This window comes from Acinonyx jubatus, chromosome A1, assembly GCF_027475565.1.
Source record: "Acinonyx jubatus isolate Ajub_Pintada_27869175 chromosome A1, VMU_Ajub_asm_v1.0, whole genome shotgun sequence".
In the NCBI taxonomy this organism is placed as follows: Eukaryota; Metazoa; Chordata; class Mammalia; order Carnivora; family Felidae; genus Acinonyx; species Acinonyx jubatus.
In genome coordinates, this window is record NC_069380.1 from 194,227,969 (window position 1) to 194,250,680 (window position 22,712).

General features: G+C 50.6%; 1 protein-coding gene across 2 annotated transcripts in view; it reads right to left on the minus strand.

Annotated features, from left to right (window-relative positions):
* Nucleotides 1-22,712, minus strand: part of PPARGC1B (PPARG coactivator 1 beta) — a 109,128-nt gene that overhangs the window by 85,464 nt on the left and 952 nt on the right. The window lies entirely within an intron of this gene.

The window sequence follows — 22,712 nt, forward strand, 5'->3', positions numbered from 1 at the left end:
GAGGACAAGGGGAGGAGGTACAGGAGTTCCATCCTTACGCTGGACTTCCCTTTCCATGCTGCTCACGTTCAACTCTGCTCAGCAGCCGCCTAAGGCCGGTGACTTTCACTGTCCTGGCCACCAGGCCCTCCTCCCTCCTCACCTGCTTCCCCAGTGGTGGCTGTGGCATACTCCAGGCACCAGGACCCGCACTCCAGCAGGGAGAGACAGTTGTTTCTCCCTTTTACAAAGAAAGAAAGAGGCAAACGGACTCAGTGAGTTTCCTGAGGTTGCGAGTAAGACCGAACCGGCTAAGACAGAAGAAACCACAAAACAGAATCTCAAGCCACATTACCTCCATGAGAAACATTACCTGCCGTCACCAAAACAGTCAGTTAAAAAACTTAAGGCCATAGAAAACGCCTTCTATAAACCTTAATAAAGATTAATAAGTCCTTAATAAAAATATATTAGCCAATATAACGCCATGAAAAAGTCACGGACAATAAGATCTGATTTTTTTTTTTAAAGGAAAAACGTACAGGGGAAGAAAGAAAAAAAGGCATGTTCATGGTGGTCGCTTCTAGAGAGTGAAATTAGGTGTGGTTTCTATTTCCTTTTGAAGCGTGTGTCCATTTCTTCAATTTTCAATCTTCAAATTTTCTTCAATAAAGATGTAATTCGTTCATAATAAAAAATCTTACACAAACTTTTGTGTTACACTTAAAAAACAAAACAGGAGAGGCGTCTGGGTGGCTCAGTCAGTTAAGCATCCGACTTTGGCTCAGGTCATGGTCTCACAGTTTGTGGGTTCGAGCCCCACATTGGGCTCTATGCTTACAGTGCGGAGCCTGCTTCGGATTCTCTCTCTCCGCTCCTCCCCCACTTGTGCACACTCTCTCTCAAAATAAATACACTTTTAAAAAAAATTTTAAAAACTTAGAACAAAAATAAAAAACAAAGCAGTTACCCCCTACGTGAACCAAAGGAATTGTGAATGTGTAAAATTAATGGCCCGTTCTTTAATTAATTACATCTGCTTTAAAGTAAAAATTGGAAGTAAAATGCAAAAACTGTATAGTTCTTAAATATCTGTTGAATTTTTTTTTAAAGCAGGATATAAATTCACAGTAGAAACACAAAATGCCATTGAACCTGGAAAGAAAAGGTGCAAGAACATACATGGGCAGAACAGGCCTGAGGTCAGCTTTGAATCCCATGGCAGTGAGCTCCCAGATAGGACCCCTGCTCCCAAAAGGCAGCACCGGGCCTGGCACATGACCACACAGGAGATCCCACATGGATCAGATCCCTCAAGCAGGTCCCGCTTCTTGTGTTTTGAGGTGTATTTCACAACGGTAACTGACATGCAGCTTCAGTGACAAGTAGAATCATAACGGTGATGATGTATGCAATGCACAGGTCTGTTTCCTTCTCATCCCCGCAGACTCTAAGCTCTAAGACAACGGGGACAGTCTGTCCTGTTGAGCCTGTGCTCCTAGCACCCAACGCAGAACCTGACAGGGACTATGGCTCCATAATGAACAAATGAATAAATATATGACTGAATAGGTGAATGAACGAATGGATGAATGAACGGATGAGTAAGTGAATTCTGACCTAGAATAAGGGGCGAATTATCTGGCCAGACAGAGTCCACCCTACAGAGATACAGGAGTTGGCCGAGTGACCTTCAGCCTTACCACAAGCTCTACCCTCACAAGGCCAACAGTAGCTGCCGATGACCACAGACAGTACACGCGCGGGATGGAGGGATGAGGGTCCTGGTATAAGGGGGCAAGAAGAAGAGGTCCCTACCACCCAGGCTATTGCTACGAAGAGATTAATCCAGGACAGAAAATACCCCAAGCTGCCCACCTGGCCTTTTTTTAGAACATAAACCCCCGGGGCACCAGGACTCCCTCCCAGAGCAGTGGTGTCCCTGGGAGTCCAGGGCCTCCACATTATTCCCTGTCACTTCAGCTCTGTTACCAGTGGCTCCAGCCAGCCCAGCCCCCAGAAAAAGCCTTGCTGGTTTCTCTGCATCGTGACCCTGCCCTGGGCCCAGATATTCCAATTCTAAGAACCTCCCTCTTATGAAGCAACCCAATTAGCTCCCTGACCTCAGTTCTCTGCAACTCCCTGCGCAGCCGGGCGTTAAATCGCAGATCCAGGAGTGGAAATTGACTTTGCCGATGGTGGCTGTGGGCGCTGACACCATTAGGTGGCGAGCCGGCGAGGGAGCCCTCATCTGTTAGGAGGGCACTGCCAGAGCTGCTCTGAATCCAGGAATGCCTCCATTCTGCCACTTCCGAAGGCCTTGTAGACCCTACTCATTCCAAACTAGTGCGGAAGCTCCAGCGACAGCCTAAAATGCATTTACTCACTCACCTCCCCCAGCCGGACACAGCGATCCCCTCAGGCGAGGCCAGCTCTGATTTAAAACGAGCTCATCGTCTGCTCTGAAAAGATGCTCATATATGCCAGATCTCTTGACATAGATGCCCCCCGCCCCCCCGCCTTGGATCCTGTCCACACAGTCAGACGAGTGTTCTGTGAGCAACAAACCCTGCCACACAAGACCTTTGCCCTTGCTGCCCCTAACTGCCTAGAACACCTTTTTTCCAGAAACCTGCTTTCTTTCTGATTTCTCTGTCATCCCACAGGGGCTTCCAGACCACCCTTTCTCATGGAGCTCACGGACCCCCCATCACATGTCCTTGTCTTACGGATTCTCTTCTCAGGGCTTATCCTCAGCTGAAGTCACCTTGTTTTCTGCTGCCCTGTGCCCAGCTCCCTGTGGGCAGGACTGGGCTCGTAGCTGTGTCCCCAGGCCCAAGCACACAAGAAATGAACTTAAACATAGGTTGGATGAGAGGGAAACATCCCACGGCCGAACAACGAATGAAGCAACGAGACCCAGGCTGAGGGGTCAGGAAGCCAGGTCCAGTCTTGGTGGAATATCAAACAAGCCACTGGACCACAAGGCTACAGCCGCTCAGTCCTTGTGTGGGGGAACGAGGGTGGCAGACTGAGTCAAGTTCCCTAAGGTTATGGAAAAGGAGCATCTCACAGGAAGTAAGTCATGTGCAGAGTCTATAGGGGCAGGGAAAACCCCAGGTCCCCTTGGAGTGTGTGTCCTAGAGCTTCTATATAGAGGCCAGGCAGAGTCTAGTGACAGTGACCAGACTGTGCAGCTGTTACTATGACCAAGAACAACAATGAGCATAAGCAAGAATCTAGGACATAAACTCCCCCAGGCCAGGGACCCTGCTTCTTTTCTGCTATACCCCCAACATCTGGGCCAGCACTGGCACATACAGGCACTTGAGTAAGTTGTGTTTTTTTTCATAACTTGTTTTTTACAAATGCCTCCTACGTGTAAGTACTTGGTATTCAAAGTCCACCGATTCTCCAAATCACAAAGCTTTGTGGCTAGGACTCCCATGATGACCTCAGAGATGTGAAGTAAGATGTCCTACCAACAAGGCAGGGCAGAACAAGGCCTTGACCCCAGGGTGTCAGGCGCCAGAGCCCGGCTCCCTGCTTACCCGGCCGCCACGCCTCCTGCAAAGCCAAACAACGATAATGACACCATTTACCAAGTCCCATCATGTGCCAGACGGGCAGGGCGCTACCACTGTGGTCGCAGTAATCCCTTCCAGCAGCCCTCTGCCCTCCACAGAGAAGGTAACTACGGCCCAAAAGGGTAACATCACCTGGTGCAGAGACTGCGCTAACAGCTGGCAGAAGTGGGGTCCGATCTAGAGATTTCTCAGCCTCCTGGGGTTCAGCCACACTGCACTCCCATGGAAGGGAGAGGCTGTCACGGAAGCTGGGATAATTTAGTATAAAAATCAGAATGCTCTCGAAGAAACGACACATTGCCCATGGCTCCTGCTACAGCGAGACAACTCAGGACCCCACTCCTAGTCAGGCCTGCCTCTGACTTAGGACTCTGGCAGGTTCATTCTCTCTGGGCCTCAGTTTCCCCACATGTTTAACCAGGTGACGAGCCTCTGGAGCTCTAGGAATCCCAACTCTACCGCTCCCTTGAACCTTAGTAAATATTAATGCAGTATTATGTTTTTACAGCTTTCCACAGTTTATAAAACACTTTTACATTGATGATCTCACCCATCCAATAACCCACCTGTGGAACGAACATCCTGACTTACAGAGTGGGAAACAGTGACTCAGAGAGTTTAGGTGACTCAGCCAAGGTCACACAGCGGGTAGGTAACAGGACTAGGATCTGGATCCCAGCCCTACCTAGTCCAGTAGGCTTTTTCCTCCAACTGGGCTGCCTGCTGGAGGAAGGTTGGGGGCCCAGAAGACACCAGGGTATTGGAAGGGAAAGTAAGGAAAAACAAGCATACCCCGAAAAAATCAGTAAGAAAAGAATTAACAACACAATAGGCAGTTCTTTGGAGACGAAACACAAGCGACCCTTAACCAGGAAGGAAAGTCTGCAAATTAAAACTCCAAAGAAACACCAGAGTAACAGAGATCAAAAAAATTTAATACCACGCCGTGTTGGTGAAGGTGTTGAGGAAGCAAGCAGTTCTCGTGCATTTCTGTGGAAATGTAAAACTGATCAAATGTCATCAAAGGGACTGTGGCAGTCGCCATCAACACTGTAAACGCACACACCCTTTCACTGGACAACTGCCCCGGGAGGTATTTTTCCTACACCTCTGCCACACACGTGCAAAATGACACAAGATGTCCACTGCCTGGTTTATCTCTGGAAGAACATGTTGGAAGTTGGTGGTGGGGGGGCGCCTGGGTGGCTCAGTAGTTGAGCGTCCGACTTCGGCTCCGACTTGTGAGTTCGAGCCCCGCGTCGGGCTCTGTGCTAACAGCTCGGAGCCCGGAGCCTGCTTCAGATTCTGTGTCTCCCTCTCTCTCTGCCCCTCCCCGGCTCGTGCTCTGTCGCTCTCTCGCTCTCAAAAATAAACATGAAAAAAACCTTTTTTTTAATAATAAAATTAAAAATTAAAAAAATATAAAAATACAAAAAGAAACGCACACTTAGATAGATATGACATACATTGTGTGGACTAAGAGCCAAACCTCAGGAGTGGTCAAACCCTGAAGTACAATGGCCCACGGTCATGTGAAATACTTGGAGGTGGTCAGATATTGTCCAAACATGGTACTGCCTGAGTGAAAACAATAGCAGCTGCTGTGGGGGCCTTGTGTCTGTTTATGACCCTACAACTTGCAATTAGCTTTGAAACCCACGATATGTGCGTTTTCACAGCAGAGCAGGGACTGTTCCCATTTATGAAAGGCTGAAAGAGGTCACATGGTGGGTGACGGTTACACCAGGACTGGAGCTGAGGTTCTCTCCCTGTCAAGGTCACAGGCAGAAATCAGCTCACAAATGCCAGCGGGGAGGCAGGGAAAGTGTACCCAAGCAGGGCAACTTTTGGCTGGAGGTGGGACCTACAGTGTTATTTTAAAGAAAAAAAAAAAAAAAAAAAAGCACTGTTTTTGACTGGTTATTTCTGGGTGCTGGATTATTTTCTGTGTTTTGTTTGGCCACAGAGAAATTTGTATTCTCTCAAATTTCAATAAATTAATATCTGCCACTTATTCATAACAAGAAAATATATTTATATAAAAAAACAAAATGGATAATCTGCTACTTCGTTGAAAGGCACTGAAACATCCCAAACTGTTAAAGAATGGTTGTTTCTTTTTTTTTTTTTAATGTTTATTTATTTTGAAAGACAGAGAGTGAGAGCAAGGGAGGAGAAGAGAGAGAGAATCCCAAGCAGTTTCTGTGCTGTCAGCATGGAGCCCTATGTGGGGCCTGAACCCAGAAAGTGTGAGATCGTGACCAGAGCCGAAATCAAGAGTCGGACGCTCAATCGACTGAGCCACTCAGATGCCCCAAGAATGGTTGATTCTTAAGGGTAAGAGAGTATATAGGATGGGTGGGTGTGTGTGTGGGGGGGTAACCTCACTTTTTTTGACTTATTGGTTCCAAACATTGGAAATTTTTAAACTACTATTTAAAAACACTTTCTAGTAAAAAAAAAAAATTTAATTCATGTTCATTTTAAATACCTAAGTATATATATTGCATATGTGGAACCAACAACTAAAATCTAAAATGAAAGAAAGAATTCAAGGCAGTAAGTCATCTCTCGAAAACATTCTGGGGTTAATGGCAAATTATAGAGCAGTTAAACAAACATCTGAGTTATAGTAATGTAAAACTGTTGTTTTAAAAATCTCATCATTTTTAGCTTCCTCTATTACCCGAAAAAACTGCTTTGAAATTAACTCGCTCCGTGAGGCTCAGAACAGACTTCCCCTGGATGCAGGCAGATCCATCTCCCAGGCTGAAGCGGGGCCAGGCTGCCTGCGCGGGCACCCACCACGTACACATGGACCTGCCTGTCAGGCGTAGTTGCCTAATCCTTGCGGCTGCAAAATCCAGCAGCTGGCGAGGGCCCGAGGGGGTTGGGTAGCTCCGGTGTTGAATTGCCTATTGGCCACATGGTATGGTAAGTGTGGTCACTCTTTTTCCACTTGATGTGAGCTTTCCTTAAATAATTGCAGACCTCGTGGTTGCACCCGGCAGGAGCTCTGCGTGAAAGGCACCAGGGCCCGAGGATGGCCATCTGAGCCTCAGAGAGCACCCACGGCCGAGTCTGCAGACTCCCACAGTATCTCAGAGCTCACTGACACCTTCCCTCCCCTACTGAAGTATTTCTTCGCTGAAACAGCGAGGGCTGAAAGACAGTCTTAAAGATTACAGAATGATTCAAGGTGGATAACACAGCACTGTAGAAAAAAAAGGAAGAAATCAATTTTAGGTATAATCCGCAGAGGATTTTGAATAATTTGCTCCTTTAAAAAAAAAAAAAAAAAAAACCTGGCCCGAAGTTCCTAAATTGCGCCCAATCTTTCCACCCCCATGAGTGACTTATCCCAATGTTCCGTGATTCACCGGGGAGGTTGGAAATCGGGGATTCTCTTGCCTAGAGTTCCTCCTCTGCCTTCTCCTCCTTCCAAACCCACTCACTGCAGGCACATGATCCCACGACAAATTTCTTCCAACTTGGAGTTCAAAGAGAAGTCAGCACCTGTCACCGGGAAAGGGGACACAACCTGGAAAGTAAGAACCTGCGACGGGCTTTGCTCACTGGATGGAGGGAAGTGATGTCGCCCAACTGAGATGTGAGAGTTATCTGGCTCCCTCCGGCTCCAGTAACTTACCTCCCTTTCCCTCCAGCACCTGGCGGTTCCGCCCCAAGCAGACAGCCCCCACAGTGGAATAATAATGAGTCACCAATGGCAGAGATGAGAGAGTTGGGGAAAGCCAGAGCCCAGAGAGAAGGCCAGACTTGTCCAAGATCACACAGCAAAGAGGGACAAGGGACAGGCAGGACCGGAACCCAGATCTTCGTCCCAGGCTCCCAAGGATAATGCTGCCACCACCATGGGACTCAGTCCTCAGCGCAGCTACAAACTTCTCTAAACAACTCTCTTCCCTAACTCTAACTCAGAGGGATCAATGGAAATTACACTTTTCGGGGGGAGTTGCAATTCTTGCAAAATCACACAATGGAAGGATGTCGCAACTTCAAGAAGACTGGGGATCACTGCTCCAAGGAGAATTCGAAATGATCCTGGGAACTCAGTCTAAGACAAGGCAGTGACAGGAATGACTGAGAGGCCCTTTCCAAGGCTACCCCATCTTGACCAGGTGGGTCTTGTGCCCCTCTCCAGGTCCACTTTCCACTTGGGGGCAAGGGGTGGGGGGTGGGGGGGGGGCATAAGTCTCACATTCCTACCAAGTTCCCGCAACAGTGACCTTATTGGGCAAGACATTTCAACACGCCTGGCCTCGGGTTCTTCATCTGTAAAATGGAAATGAAAATCCTCCTGAGGACATGAATTATGGATGTGGAACGCGCTGAGAATCTCAGAGAAATGTGCTAAAAGGAATAACAGTGGTGGCAAGAGAAATAACAACAGTTAGACCACGGCAACACCTATCATTATCGTCACTGCATTTACTCTGTAAAGCTACCAACCCTTCCCCTGTCCGGCAAGGACCTGGTGGGTGGACGGGGCCTGCTGCTTTATTGGGCAAAGGCCTTCAGTCAGGAATGCAGGTGAGAAGCTGTGCCCCAGCCTTGTGTCTCCATGTCTAGGGCCTACACAGACCACAGGGTGATGACACTCACCCACCCTGCCTGTGAGGCCCGGGGAAAACCTAGTCACCCTCCCTAAGACCTCCCCAATCCCCTGAGCAGCCTCCAGCTAGCTTTCCAGGCTGGAAATCTCAGCGCTCCTCTTTGTATCTCTTCCAGATACTCAGATCATCCTCTACGTCCTTCACCCTCACGGGAATCCTGGGAGCAGCACAAACCCTCCATCCTGGGGCGGGAGCTCCCGTCTCCCCTGAGTCACTCACGGCTCGTTCACCAGCCACAGAATGAACAGGCCTTGTGACAGGCTGGTCTCTCCCTGCAATGCCCTTCCCCACCATGTCAGCCAGCTCCAGCTCACCTCTCCACACGCCGTCTGCTACACAGGCTGTCTGGACACTCCCTCTGCACCGGCCACTTTCCATGGCCATCTGCAGATGGGTTCTTCCCGGGCCAAGGAGCAGGGCTTGTGCAAATCTGCAATCCTCGCTTCCCACACCCAGGGAGTGACTGCTGCGTGGACAGAAAAAGGAAGAGGCACCAAATGCTAACCTACAGTCTGTAATTCATGGGGTCTTCCAGTCTCCTCCACCAATGTGTCATCAAAGCAAGCAGTCACTGATTGTAACTATTGCTAATAACAACACCCAGGCACAGCACTCTCTTCAAACATTATTATCTTCTCGTTTCAACCGCCCACTGAAATACTGATTATTATCCCATTTCAGGTAAGGAAACTGAGACCCAGGCAGACTAAGTAACACGCTCTAAGTCACTCAGCTGCTAAAGATCCTAGACTCAGACTCTGGCCGAAAGCTCTAGTCTTAACTAACCTCTATCCAAGCCTGCCTTGTGCTGGCCCTCGAAATCCAGACCCCAGGCTAACGTCTACCACTGGAGCCAGCTGACAGCTCCCCTTCCCTCGCTGTCCCACAACTGGATCAGTGAAAACTTACCGCGAGGTCACCTGAGCAAAGGAGACCTTTCTCCTCATTCTGGAGTGGAATTTAAATCTCCCTCCTCCCCCTCATGCTTTTCACTTCATCCTTGAGCCCATCCTGCTCTCCCCAGGGCTTGATCCACTAATCTGGGCCAACTGTGGCTCGAGGGAGAGGAATCTTGGGCAAAATATCACCACTGTCCTCTAGGCCCACCTGCTACAGTGTCCACCTTACAGACCACCCCACCCCCACCCCCAGAGGTGGGAGACCGCCACATTCCTGCTGGTGGCTGGGCTGCAAAGTACAAAGCAGGCGGCCACATCCTCGGCCACTAGGACAAAGAGCAAGTGCTGGAGAAGTTGAAGGCCCAGGGCGCTGCTGAGCACGACACAGGCCATACCCACGCAACAAGGAAGGGCTGTTGCCCAACCCTGGGGAGAAGGTGGCGTGAGGTCCCCAGGACACTGGGGTATGATTCCTGGGGGACAGGTCCCTGGTCACACCTGCCTGCTGGGCCCCAGATGGGGGGCTGGTCAGTAAAGAAGCCATATCCTCCTGGTCCACCACTCACCCTCTGAGCCTCGAGTCCCTCACCTGAAGAATGGGGCTTTATCTCCGGGGGCTGCCAAGAGAATTAAGCGAGCTCACCCCAGTGGCCAGTACAGATTAAGGGCTCAAAGCAAATTCATTCATTCATTCATTCGTTCATTCAAGAAACATTCAGGGGCGCCTGGGTGGCTCGGTTAGTTAAGCATCTGACTTCAACTCAGGTCACGATCTCACAGTTGAGTTCGAGCCCTGTGTCGGGCTCTGTGCTGACAGCTCAGAGCCTGGAGCCTGCTTCGGATTCTGTGTCTCCCTGTTTCTTTGCACCTCCCCTGCTCACACTCTGTCTCTGTCTCTCAAAATTGAATAAATGTTAAAGAAGAAAAGGAAGGAAGGAAGGAAGGAAGGAAGGAAGGAAGGAAGGAAGGAAGATTCAGTGAAGGCCAATCACGTGCTGGGCCCTGGGCTAGGTGCTAGGGATACAGTGGAAACCACTCAGGCAATATACAGGCCTTGTGGAGCCTTTCATTCCCACAGGGGCAACAGGCAACCAACGAGGTACAAATTCAGAAACATGAGCGTATTTGGGAATGGTATGTGTCTTAAAGAAAAGAGAATATGGTGCTGGGATAGAAAGGGGTCAGGGCAGGAAGGTCAGGGAAAGCTTTCATGAGGACATGTCTCAGCAGATCTGGAGGAGTAAAGGGAACAGCAAACCATGATGCCTGGGAAGAGCATTTCTGAAAGAGGGAACAGCACCTGCAAAGGCCTCACTACACTAACTTGAAGACTATTTTCGTGATCACTTGAGCCACACCCCGTCTACTCCATAGAAGCGGCACATACAGCTGGGAGGACAGTGAGCTGGGCATCCGGAGAACAGGGTTCTAATCCCTTGCTTCCCCTAAACCACCATATGGCTTGGGACCATGACCAACAAACACCCTTTGATCTGTAAGGGTCCCGATAAATCCAACGATCCCTGATCTGAGGATCTGTAAATGGCTTGCATTCCCTCAAGCTCCTTCCTTTTCCCCTCTTCCAATCCACCCACCTCTTGAAGTAATCATGATTTCCCCCAACCCCCCCCCCCCGAGTGGCCCCGTAAGTGAGGAGGCGGCTGAGGATCAAGGAAGACAGATAGAGAGATGAAGGCAATAGCTGACAACTGATCTGTTGCACTCTCTCGGTTCCATTTCCCCATCTGTAAAATGGGATTAGTACCCCCCGCCCCTGCCTACAACACAGAATTGATGTGAAGATCGAGTGGAAATGCCACATAAGGAAGCTACCCTGCTTCATACAGAAGGGGCTTCTATCTGCTTCTGGGTCTTTTGTATCCTACGTGCTACCCTGTGTTCTGGACTAAGGCAGAAAGGACAGAGAGGGGAGGGAATGACCGAGTTAATGCCAGATACTCTACGAACAGTATCTGATTGTTCAAGACCAAAGCAGGGTGCCATGAGAGGGAGCCTTCTAAAAACACAGAAGCTAAAGGGCCGGCTCTCAAAGATTCTCATTCACTGAGTCTGGGACAGTCCCAGACGGGTAATTATTATTGTTTTAATTACACAGTTGATTCTGATATGCACTCATGGTTGAGAACCACTGATTAGTTCTACCAACCCTGGAAGGTAGGACCTATTAGTATTCCCATCTGGGAGCTGGGTAACTAGAGCACAGAGCGGCTGTCTAACTCCTTGGATCACACAGCTAAGATCTGAACCAGACAGTTTGCTCTCATTAATCATGAGGCTACACATTTTTTTTTTTTTTTTTAGGTTTTATTTTTAAGTAATCTCTACGCCCAACGTGGGGCTCGACCTCACAACCCCGAGATCAAGAGTCGCATGCTCTAGAGCCTGAGCCAGCCAGGTGCCCCAGGGCTACACAATTTCTTGAGGCCAGTCATACAGACTCCCACTGCATCTATACATACATACTCCTGTGCAGCCCTAAAAATACAAAAACCAACACCTCACATTCACAGTTCAACTGTTAAAGTTAACTGCATTAACTTTCAGAGAAACTTCTATGGCAGGACCGACTCCTTCCTCACTTGGCATTATTGGGGAATAACGTGTGTTCACAGAAGGCAAGTTTGTAGGTAACTTTGGAACTTTTCCTGCTTCTGATCGACTTCCTGTTTTAGGTGGTTAATGCCAAATTGCATTTCACTCTTCCTTGCTTCCTCGAACAGAGAACACTGGACAGAATATACCTCTCCTTGGGAAAATTTCTGTCTCTATGGCCCATTAACTTTGTAACTTCTGTAAGGTGTATTCCGGAACGAGAGGCCTCCTTGCCCCCTTACCAAAAGGCTCCCAGTTGCCTGCCCAGAAACATGTCCACGTGTTTCTACCTCTGATAGAACCCTGTCCCCACCCTCAACCTGTCCCATGCCTGCACGGACACACACTAACTGAACTGGCTTACTGCTACTGAAGTCATGAGGTGTGGACAGGACTTCCAGGCTTGTAAGAATGGTGTGTAAACTAAGAGTGAGTTGGTCCTGAGCAGGAAGGGGGGGGAGTGGCGATACTGTGCAGAACAGGGTCTTGAGTGGATTCTGTGCAAGGCAAGATTGACACCACATGGAGTTAATTGTCTCAGGCTACAGAGTGTGGTCACTGGACCCTGAGGGCTCCCTCTCTCCTTTTCCTGCCTGAATTTCCCCCTTTCTTCCTCCAGAGTGGAGGCCAGTCTGCCCGATTCCCTCTGGAATAAGCAGACGGGCAATGGCCAGAGGGCCCAAAGGAAGGTGCTGGTTTCGATCTCTTTGGAAGGTGTGGAAATATTAGACCAGACACCTCCCTGCAACCACAGAGACTCCTGAAGCCCTGAGCCCCTCCACAGTGGGGCCAGAGCAATGCCCTGTAACAGACTGGATTCCAGCAGTGGTTTAACGTTCTACAAAGACATGTCCACTGCAGATGCGTTCTGATAGCGGGGTTCTGGAGGCTCCAAAAAATATTTGTCTTTGATTCCTTTGTGTGCAAGTCCTATCTTGGAGACAAGGGCAGCAGGCCCCTTGTGAAGACGGGTACAACTCCCCCAGTCCCCTCGCCCACACACCCCAACATAGTTCCAAGCAGAGAAGGGGCCTCTGGGGCCAAGCAAATGGTTGGTGAATTTCCTGAAAGCTCAAATAGCATTTGTTCAGACAGTCAGTCAACAAACATCTATTGAGGGCCTATATTGTACCTGCATCTGGTAAGGCACTGGGGGATCTGATGGTGAACCAGCTTGATGAGGTCCCTTTCCTTAGGGATCTCCGGTCCTGAGTGGGTAGAGGAGAGAACAGTGAAGAATACACACATAAACAAAGGTTATCACAAGCTGGGACCAGAGTTTTGCATTTAACAAGGCTCTAGGGAAAGCCAGGGGTGGGGACAAACCTTGCACACAGTGGGCCCTGAATAAATGGATGTCTAATCCTCCCCCAAAGCAACTCCTCTTCCGCACCCCTGTCTCAGCTATAGGGATGCCACTGAGGCCCCTGCACTCTGGGCCTTCTCTCTCACATCCCACTCACTTCCACTTAGCACCCCCCCCCCCCCCCGCCTTTGCTGAAGCCAAGTGCAGATGCCTCCTTCCTGTAGCCCATCACCCACACTGGAGTCCTTTCTCTGTGCTCAGCCAGATTACCCACACTGCGGTGGTTAAGACCAAGTGCTCTGAAGCCAGGCAGACCCAGGTTCAAGTCCCAGCCTCGCCACTATCTGCCTGAAGGATGCGGGGCAAGCCACTGAACTTGCAACCTCTGCTTTCTGGTCTGTCATAGCATCAGACTCACCAGATGGTTGAGGATTAAACAAGATAATGCACCCGAAAGTCCCAGCCTAGAACCTGGCATGAATCAAGTGGTCATTAAGGGTTAGCTGTTTCTACGATTACTGTTATTAATAACAATATTAATGAAAACCTTTGCTGGAGCACCTGGCTGGCTCAGTCAGTAGAGCATGTGACTCTTGATCTCAGGGTCATGTGTTCAAGCCCCATGCTGGGCATGGAGCCTACTAAAAAGAAAAACAACAACAACAGAAAACCTTTGCTGACTCCTCCCTGCATGCCAAGTGCAAAGTCCTGGATGGTCAGAGCTCTCCCCTTTAGCCAGCTTCCCTGTTTTGCTTTGGGATGACTGGAGGGCAGGGATAAGCTCAGCAGGGTGGTAGAGTACACAGTGGGGCAGGGCACATGAGAGGTCTATAATAGACGGGGGGATCACAGAGCAGAAAGGGCCCACTTGCAAGAGGGAGAATTTGATGCAGTGGAACTCATGCTGGGCCTTGAAGGATGCAGCCAGAGGTGGGGAGAGGAGACAGATGCCTCATGCTAGGAGTCCGAGCGGCTGCCTGGCACAGGAAGGAATGGCACCAACACCACAAACTCTGTGGAGTCAGCCTCAGCCTACTCAACTGTAAAATGGGGAGACCGATGGGCACTCCTTCATGGGGTTCCTCAGAGATTAATGTGACTGTGAATAATTTACATGACTAACTTGGCCTAGGACCTGACCAAGGAACCTGAGGCCAGACTGCGAACCCCTGACACCAGGCCCATGTTAAGATTATTATACTGTTCTGTTTCTGCAGCACCAGATCCAGTATGGCATAGTCTCACACTAGTTGAGGAATAAATTGCTAGAAGGGTAGGCAGGCATTTGAGGCCTTGAATGCCATCACCAGGAGCTCACTTCTGCAGGCTGTGCAGGGTGGACCCGCAGATGTTTTAAACAGTGGCTGCTGTAGCCTCCGGGATCACGAGCAGCGCGGAGGCCGGGTCATCCATGGTGTCAAGGAGCCAAGACAGGGCCCTCCTCCCCAGCGTCCTGGGTACCACGCTTCCCGCGAGGAGGCTGAGACCAGAAATAAAGGCTCCAACAGCCACGTTGCCAAGGCTGTTTGCCATGGCAACCTCAGGGAGCCACTCGTGGGCCGGCTGCCGCAACTGCTCAGGGCTTGGTTTCTAACGTCTCCTCGCTCTCCCTCTGCTAAATGGCTGTGTTCTGCCAGGCAAGCAAGGGAGAAAACACGGCTGCAGGGCTGCTGGGGAACATCCCTCTCAGCCAAGCAGGGCTCGCCCGGCTGAGTTCCCAGACAGTGGGTCCCAGACAGCCGAGCGTCTGCTATCCAGAGCCAGCCCTGCCCAAGTAGACAGGAGCCAGGGGTCCTGTCCTGCCTCTGCTAGGTGACCCGAAGCCAGTCCCTGGTCAGCTCCCAGCCTGTTTCCTCACTTCGAGGTAAGGGCCTGAGTAAGATGGTCTGTAAGGCACTCCAGCTCCCCGAAAGCTGTTTTCCACTGGTGTGCTTATACATCCTTGTCATTGTCATCATCCTAGTGGCAACTGTTTGCTGAGTGCTTACTCTATGTCAGGCAATGCTGCGAGCGTTATCCGTTCCCCGCTGTAGCTATCCAAAGAAAACACCACGATTCTCCCCAATAGTGTACGTGAGGCCTTGAATGCCATACCCAGGAGCTTGCTTCTACAACTGGCGTCAGAAAGGTTAAGACACTTGCTCAAGTGTCTCGTCACACAGCTAGTAAGTGGTAGGCCCCTGATTTTAAACCCTTGGCAGCGAAACTCCAAAGCCGAGAGCTCTTAACCACTACCTGGCTCTTCTCTCTTCAAGTAGCATCTAACTGGATTCAGTTTTCTAAAAGTCAATATTGCGGTCCTTGCTAAGGTTGGGTGGGATTCCTCTTCAGCTCCCTCGGAAGCAGAGGGGGAAGGAAAACATAACACTCTGGAAGAGAAACCTCAGGGCGGCCTCAATGGGATCAAGGCCCCAGAGCTCAGTGGGACGGCAAAAGGCGGGGTCTACGCTGGATTTGTCTGTTTTATTACTAACAATGGCTCCTACTCACTGACTATTCCTAAGCATTTTACAGGCATCATGTCAACTAGTCCTAAAACCCTCCAAACTATGTGCTACTATCCGTCCCACTTCCCAGGTGAAACACCTGAGGCACAAAGAAGCCTGTGCCAAGGTCACAGGGCTCCCAGAATCAGAGCCCAACCCTAGGGCTCAAGGTCTCTCAGCCACTTAAACAAATAATCGGGGCAAATGTTTGTTTTCTTACCTAAAAGAGGGAGCTGTAATTACGGCCTTTGGGGATAATTAATCAATGACTTTACCCTCCCATTTGTAAAAGTCTCTCTGGTCTCCTACCCTACTCCTGGGCAGCAAATCTGTCTCTGCCCTAAAGAGTAGTCAGGGTGGGGGGAAATATTAGAAAAGAAAGAAAGGGCAGGGTGGGGAGCCCAGGAGTCTAGCTGCCATCAGGGGCCTATAGACCCTGTGCCCAGCCCAGCTGTATGCTTCAGATCGGACCCTCCCTCAGTCCTGTGAACCCAGGCTTCTGACCCCCCATCGCCACCCCCTGACTCACTCACTGGGTAATCCTTATGAAAGCACCTAATGAAGAAACGCAGGGTTAACTGCTAGGGGCATGGGGGGGCCTTTGGGGTTTAGGAGCTGTAAGAGTAGGAAACAAATGCAGCCCGTCCAGGGGTGGCAGTGGAATGCACCCCAGGATCCCACAGCCACCACAAAGCCCAGCCACCTGGGCAACAGTGTCTCTCTGAGGACTATCCACCTGTCTGTCCCCAAGAGCCAAGACACCCCCTCCCCAAGTCCTGATACTGGAAAAGAATAGGTCTGAGAGTCAGGGACCTGGACCTCTTCCAGCTAAGTGGCTTCTTCTGTGCCTCGCTCCATATTCCTCTTCTGGAAAAGTCAGGGAAAGAGTGGATGCTCTCCAATGACCCTCCCAAGCATGGCAGGACAGGATGGGGCTCAGGGGTCAATGTTCAAATCCCAGGCTAGACCCTCACGAGCTGCAAGCCCCTAAGTGACTAACCCAATCCCTGTGCACTTACAAAATGGGGACAACAGAGCCAACGTCACCGTTACTGGGAGAAACCATGTGATAGTACTCAAAAGTCTCTTTTCACAAATACACACTGAAACAGTCACGGGCGACAGGATGTGGTGTGTGCATGGATGAACAAGAATGGCCATGGGTCCAAAATGGCAGCATCAGGCTGATGGGAACATGGGGATTCACCACACCATTCCGTGGCCGGCCCCTTCTGTATGTGTTGGACATTTTCCAGAGTAAAATGTTTAAAACACAAACTTCTCTTCAGAGAACCTGACACCTAATCACATAAAACATTCTTCTGCTCAAAAAAAAAAAAAAAAAAAAAAATCAACTACGTAACAGGTAACCAGAAAGCTAGCTCAGGATAAAAATACTATTTCTTGCCCTCCCAGAGCTGTCAACCTAGCGGTAGGGACAAAAACACGCAGACACCAGAGAGACAGTAGGTAGCACCGTCCATGAGTGGTAGACTTAAGAGGCTTCCCCTGGAGGACAGGTGTGGGGGTGGGAGGAGCCCAAAGTGCAGGTGGGCTAGGAATACATTTAAACGGTGGGGTGGAGTGATTTCCTAAATGAGTAAACTTAACGCGACCTACATTAGGAAAAAAAACATACCCATTATTTGGAGCTTATTATACGGCACGCATCGCGTTAGGCGCTTTCAATCCATTTGCATTTGATTTTCATTGACTTCTTGCCACAACTTTATAAGGCAAGTACTCTTTATTGTTATCTTTATACAGGAGGAAACAGGAGTGCAGGGAGGTCATGGGACCCACCAGGGGTCTCACAGCCAGCAACCGGCCAAGGCCAACCCACGGAGGATGAGTGAGTGCAGTGGCCACACCAGGGATGAGCAGCTGTGCCTGGAGAGCGGGGAGAAGGTGGCACCACGACAATGGCATCGGAGCTGGATCTGGAAGGATGAGTATGGAAATGGGAGAAATAGTGGCAGAGGAGATAGACTACACTTCCAGGAAGAAGATTCATGACATACCCTGGGGGAGGGGGAGGGGACACCCATACCGAAAGGGAAAGTAGGCGAAGCAGGATAATGTCAGGGGCCTGGCTCTCCAAGTTCAAGTCCTTGGAGGCCCTTGAACATTTAAACTTGGGGCTTTAGTGTAAAAGTCCTGGGAAGCCACGGGGTGGGGGGGGGGGGGGGGAATGCGTGAGCGAGGGAATGGCATCAGACGTGCATTCTAGTAACTGCAGGAATCCCATAGTCATGAAAAGACAAGACCCAGACCGGAAGAGGGGGAGAGGAACAGAAAGGGCAATCCAATCCAATCCAATTGATTCTACATCAACTGAGAGTCCACAGGACCCATGTGAGGCACTGGAGTACCTTGGAGAAGAAATAGCCAATGGGCCTGCTCATTCTCTTCCAAATGACTTTATCTGGGTCTCCTTCACCCTCACATAAGAATTATGTTTCCCTCTTTTGCATAAAAAAAGACTGCATGAAGGGGAGTTTGCTTACACTTAATCCTGCCCTTCCAAAGTGCTTCAAAAAGAATTCCAAGTGTTCTGAGCTGCAGGCTGCGACTCATTTTATATACATTATATTATTTGACTCTCAACCCTGGGAGTTAGGGACTACAATCCCCACTTCAGAGATTGAGAAACTGAGGCCTAGAGAAGCAGAGGGCCTGATGAGTTGTCTTCTCTCTCTCTCTCTCTCTGCAATGTGCCTTCATTCGCTCGAGGTGCTAGAAACACACTGCACAGGAGTCGTCCCTGCCTCTCCCTGCCTCGGGAGCTTGGAGTCACGTGGTCTGGGAACCTCGCCTCTGATCCTGGCTCTTCTACTCACTCCAAGACAGCGTAGGTAGATTATCTTCAGCAAGCCAGCCAGTTCTCTGAAACTAAAATCCTCATCTGTAAAATGGTAATATAATGGCACCTACCCTTTGTAGACTCTCCCTGAGGACAAAACGCAACAATGCAAAAACAATGCTTGGCAGAGTGCACGGCATCTAAAGGATGCTCCGACAGATGTCGCTGAGGATGATGAAGGAGGAGTTAGCTGTTAGCACTGCAGTGCTCATGTTATGACCTCACTTCTAAGCCCAAGTCCCCATTTGCAAGGCTGCTTCTGACTCAAGCCAGTATTCCTTCTATTATTCCAGAGAGAGAGAGAGAGAGGGAAAAGGGTGACTCATACCCTGGCAATGGTGAAGCTTCTGGCTGGCCTGCAGCAGCTGGGGAGAGGAGAGTCCCAAGGTGAAGGGGAAATATGAGCCCCCCAGGGCCCAGTTGCTGGGCCATTGCCTTTCCTGGCTTTCACAGGCATCCTGATCATTAGTAGCAGCCACGGAGCCCCAGTGAAAGTGGAGCCCTGCCCTCAGGTAAACAAAGCCAGCACACATGTCCCCTTCTGGGCTCAGGTGAGGAAGTTACTCCCCCTGTTCCCACACAGGTGAGGGGTGCGCAAAGGCACCCAGCCAAGGCTGCACTCCAACCTGCCCCTCTAGATGCCTGCAGCGTTGACTTGGAAAAGCAGTTAGCCCTGGCATGGGGGGCCATGGAAGCTGGGGGGCTATGGAAGCTGCAACACTGCATACCCAACAGGTGAACACTAAGGAGTTCAAGCCATTTTCCCAAATCTCCATGTGACGGGGCCCCTTCTCAGTACTCAGGTCCAATTTTAGAACACTGAGGGGATAGGACACCAATTGAGAAATGGGCCAAATCATAAACATGACATTTCACAGAACAGAACCAAAAATGGCCCATCATCATATGGGGGGGGGGGGGCAGGGGGGGAAGCATTACAAGTGAACAAAGAAATGCACGTTAAAACAAAAGGTTAAAAGAATTTATTGATGAACAGACTGGCAAAAATGAAAACCAATTAAAATACCAAGAGTTTTCTGGCTACAGGAAACCAGGCATTCCCACACAATGCTGGTAAGTGTGTAAATTACCACAATCCTTCTAGAAGGCAATCCAGAAATGTGTTTCCCAAACGCCTGCATAGTTCCTTTGACAGAGTAATTTCACTTCTAGGAATTTAAATGAAGGAAAGAAGACATATGCAAAGATATTCATTTCAGCATGGCTTACAAGAACAACAAAAATTGTAAACAACTTAAATGGCTAACAATAAAGGACTCATTAAATACATTTTGGTTCAACCCTCAATGAAATACTATATAACCATTCAGATAGTATGATATTAAGTAGAATATTTATTGATGTGGAAAGACAATCACAGTATATTGTTTGGAGGAGGAAAAAAAAAGCATATTACAACAGCATGATTCCAAGTTACAATTAGGATATAATGAGTGACTCCATTTTTGTGCAAAGATATAATCGATAGGAGTGACTCCATTTTTGTGCAAAAGATACAATCGATAGGAATCAATAGGAAAGAAAGGTCTGGAAATATATATAAAAATTAACAGGGGTCTCTGGGTAAGATTACCTATTTTCAATTTCCTCTTCATGCCTGCCAGTATTTTCTAACAATTCTATAATTGAATATTTTTAAGTGGTAAGAGATTAGACCACATGATTTGTAAAGCTCTGACATTTTGGGCATCTATCTATGATTGATGTCCCAAGTGACTTCAAACAACCCATATTTAGTGTGGGCTTACTGTGTGGCCTTTAGAGCCTAAGTCATGGCCTATAGCTGTAGCTTTCTGCATTCCTTTCTACCCATACTGACTGCCCAGCTGTCTCAGGGACCGCCTAGGAGCTTCCCCTGTAGTTCACGTGCCTAGCCAAGAGCCAAGCAAAGGAATTCAGCACGGTGGCAGGTGCCACGGGGCCACAAAGAGATGAAAGGCACAACTCTAGTTCCAGAATCTTACTGGGCCACAGGACTCACACACAAAATGCTTGGTTGTATCACACAGACTAAGAAAACCAAAAGAGACACAAACCAGAGCAAGCCAGGAAAGGAAGGCCTGCTCGAGAGGGCCATGCAGGAACAGTGGGTGAGGGCACTGGAGGCAAGGGGAACAGGCTGGGCAAAGGTGAAGCCAACCCAAAGTCCTCTGGGATACGTGCCCCAAACCTTTCCAAGAAACTTTCACAATCCTCGGTCTGCAGAATTTCTGAACTTTGGCCCGAATGGGTAAAAGTTAAGTCTCCTAAACACAAGTCCTCCCTCTCTCTAACTCTGGATTAGCCACCAAAGACAAGTCTTTTGGATAAAGACAATAAATTAGCTTTTTATTCGCTTTCCCCACCCCTTGGGGGGGGGGGGTCGGGAATGGAGGGAGGGACAGGGAGGGTCTGGAAGAGGAGAGGGAGTTGCAGGAACAACCAGACATCTCACATGCAAGCAGAGCTCACCCCCACCACCTCGACCTCCTCTTCTCTTGCCTGCAACACCAGCCCCATTTGACAGATGGAGGAAAGGAGGCTCAGAGAGTTCAAATGGCTCGCTCTGGGGTCACCCAGCCAGAGAGTGGGGAAGGCGACTCCACTCAGGCCTTCTGACTCCAAGTCCAGTGCTATTTCGAGGTAACACACAGGACCTGGAGTCAGGAGCCCTGGGTGGCTCTGTCACCCGCTGGCTGCGTGGTCCTGTACAAGCCGCTCACCCCTCGCAGCCTCTAACCCCAACTGTAAAATGAGGAGGCACGCGATGGCCCGCCCAGGTCCTCTTCCGGCTGGGCTCTATGAACCTTCTAGGGGTGGCTGCAAGGCTCCCCTATCAATTACATTTCCCAAGTTGGGCCGGCAAAGATCACCAGAGGAGCCTCTGCCTGTCACGTGGTTAAATAAAAAAAGCAAACGTCCCAGATTAACTTTCACTGCACTGCTTCTGCTGATAGCCGATTACCCAATTTTCTAGTTTCCTTGGGTGAAATATCCCTGCAGGGTAGGCCCACTGCGAGACTAAAGGGCAAATTACTGGTGAGCCAAAGAACACTGAAGATGGAGTTAAAACCAGGGTCCAGAACGGACGGTTTTTGCTCTGGGTCCCCGAACGAGTCTCCGGCTATTTCAGGCTTCCTTCACCCGAGTCTCAGTCGCGAGGTTTGGAGGCATCCCCAGACAAGTGCAAGGGATGAGGACAGAACTTTCCCGGGGGCAGCTCTGTCCCGCCCGCACCCAGTCCTCCTAGGCCCAGGCTGTCGGCTGGGGCTGGGGAGGGGGGCGGCGGTAACGGGGCGGCGGTGGTGCTGGGGCCGGGATCTGCCTTCCGAGTAGACGTGGGCGCGGGGCGGGCGACGGCGCCCGGTGACCGCCGCGGGAGCTCCACTGCAGTTTCGTCAGAGGTAAAGGTACGCGCCCGGCGCGCGCGGCGTGTGCACACAAACACACACACCCGCGCGCGCAGACCGCTCATCACACACACTACCCACCCCACCCCCGGCCCTAAGAATGCGCGATCACACGCCACCGCCCCCTCGGCCCCAGCCCCGAAACCACCCCAGCACGCCCGCCACCGACCACGAGGCCCCGCGGCTCCCTGACGCATGGATGTCTGCAGCGGGCGAGGGTCGGCCTTCTACCGCGCGCGGCGGGCTTCCTCTCCGCGACACCCCGCCACGCCGCGCCGTCCCAGCCGCCAGCCGGGAGTCGCCGCCCGGAGCTGAACGTCTCGGCTGCTGCGCGTCCCCTCCAAGTCGAGTCTCACGGCTAGGAGTCAGCTTGCAAGCCTCTCCCCGCCCACCCGGTCCCATGACAGCTGCTGCCGCCCAAAGACAGGCAGATTATAACAAGAAGCAAAGTTTCCCTCTCTCTCCTCCCACCGCCCGCCCCCCCTCCGCCTTCCCCCTCCCTTCCAGTGTTATGCAAAACGAGCCGGCACCGGCGCTCCGACTCCAGGTACCAAACCAGCCCTCGCGAGCCGCGCCCGGTTCCGCCCGGCGGCCCCCTCTCCGCGCCCAGCCGTGCGCCCGCATCCGGGGTCTCATTCTCGCCTCCGCCGCATCCCCAGCCTCCCCGCTACCCGCAGCCGGGCGCCGGGAGAAAAAGCCATAACTATGGGGCCAAACTTTATGCTTGCAACAGGCATGGGGTGGGGAAAACCAAGGAAGGGGTGGGGGGGCGCGTACGCCTAGTGAAGGCATTTTCGGTGGCGGCTCGTCCCAGCAGCAGCCCCCCCCCCTCCCGCTCCCCGTCTCCAAGTCACCAGCTCTCTCGCCTCCCCCCGCCCCGGCACACCAGAGCACCCTCTCCTGTCACGCGCGTGTCGCCGGTGGGGCTCCCAGGC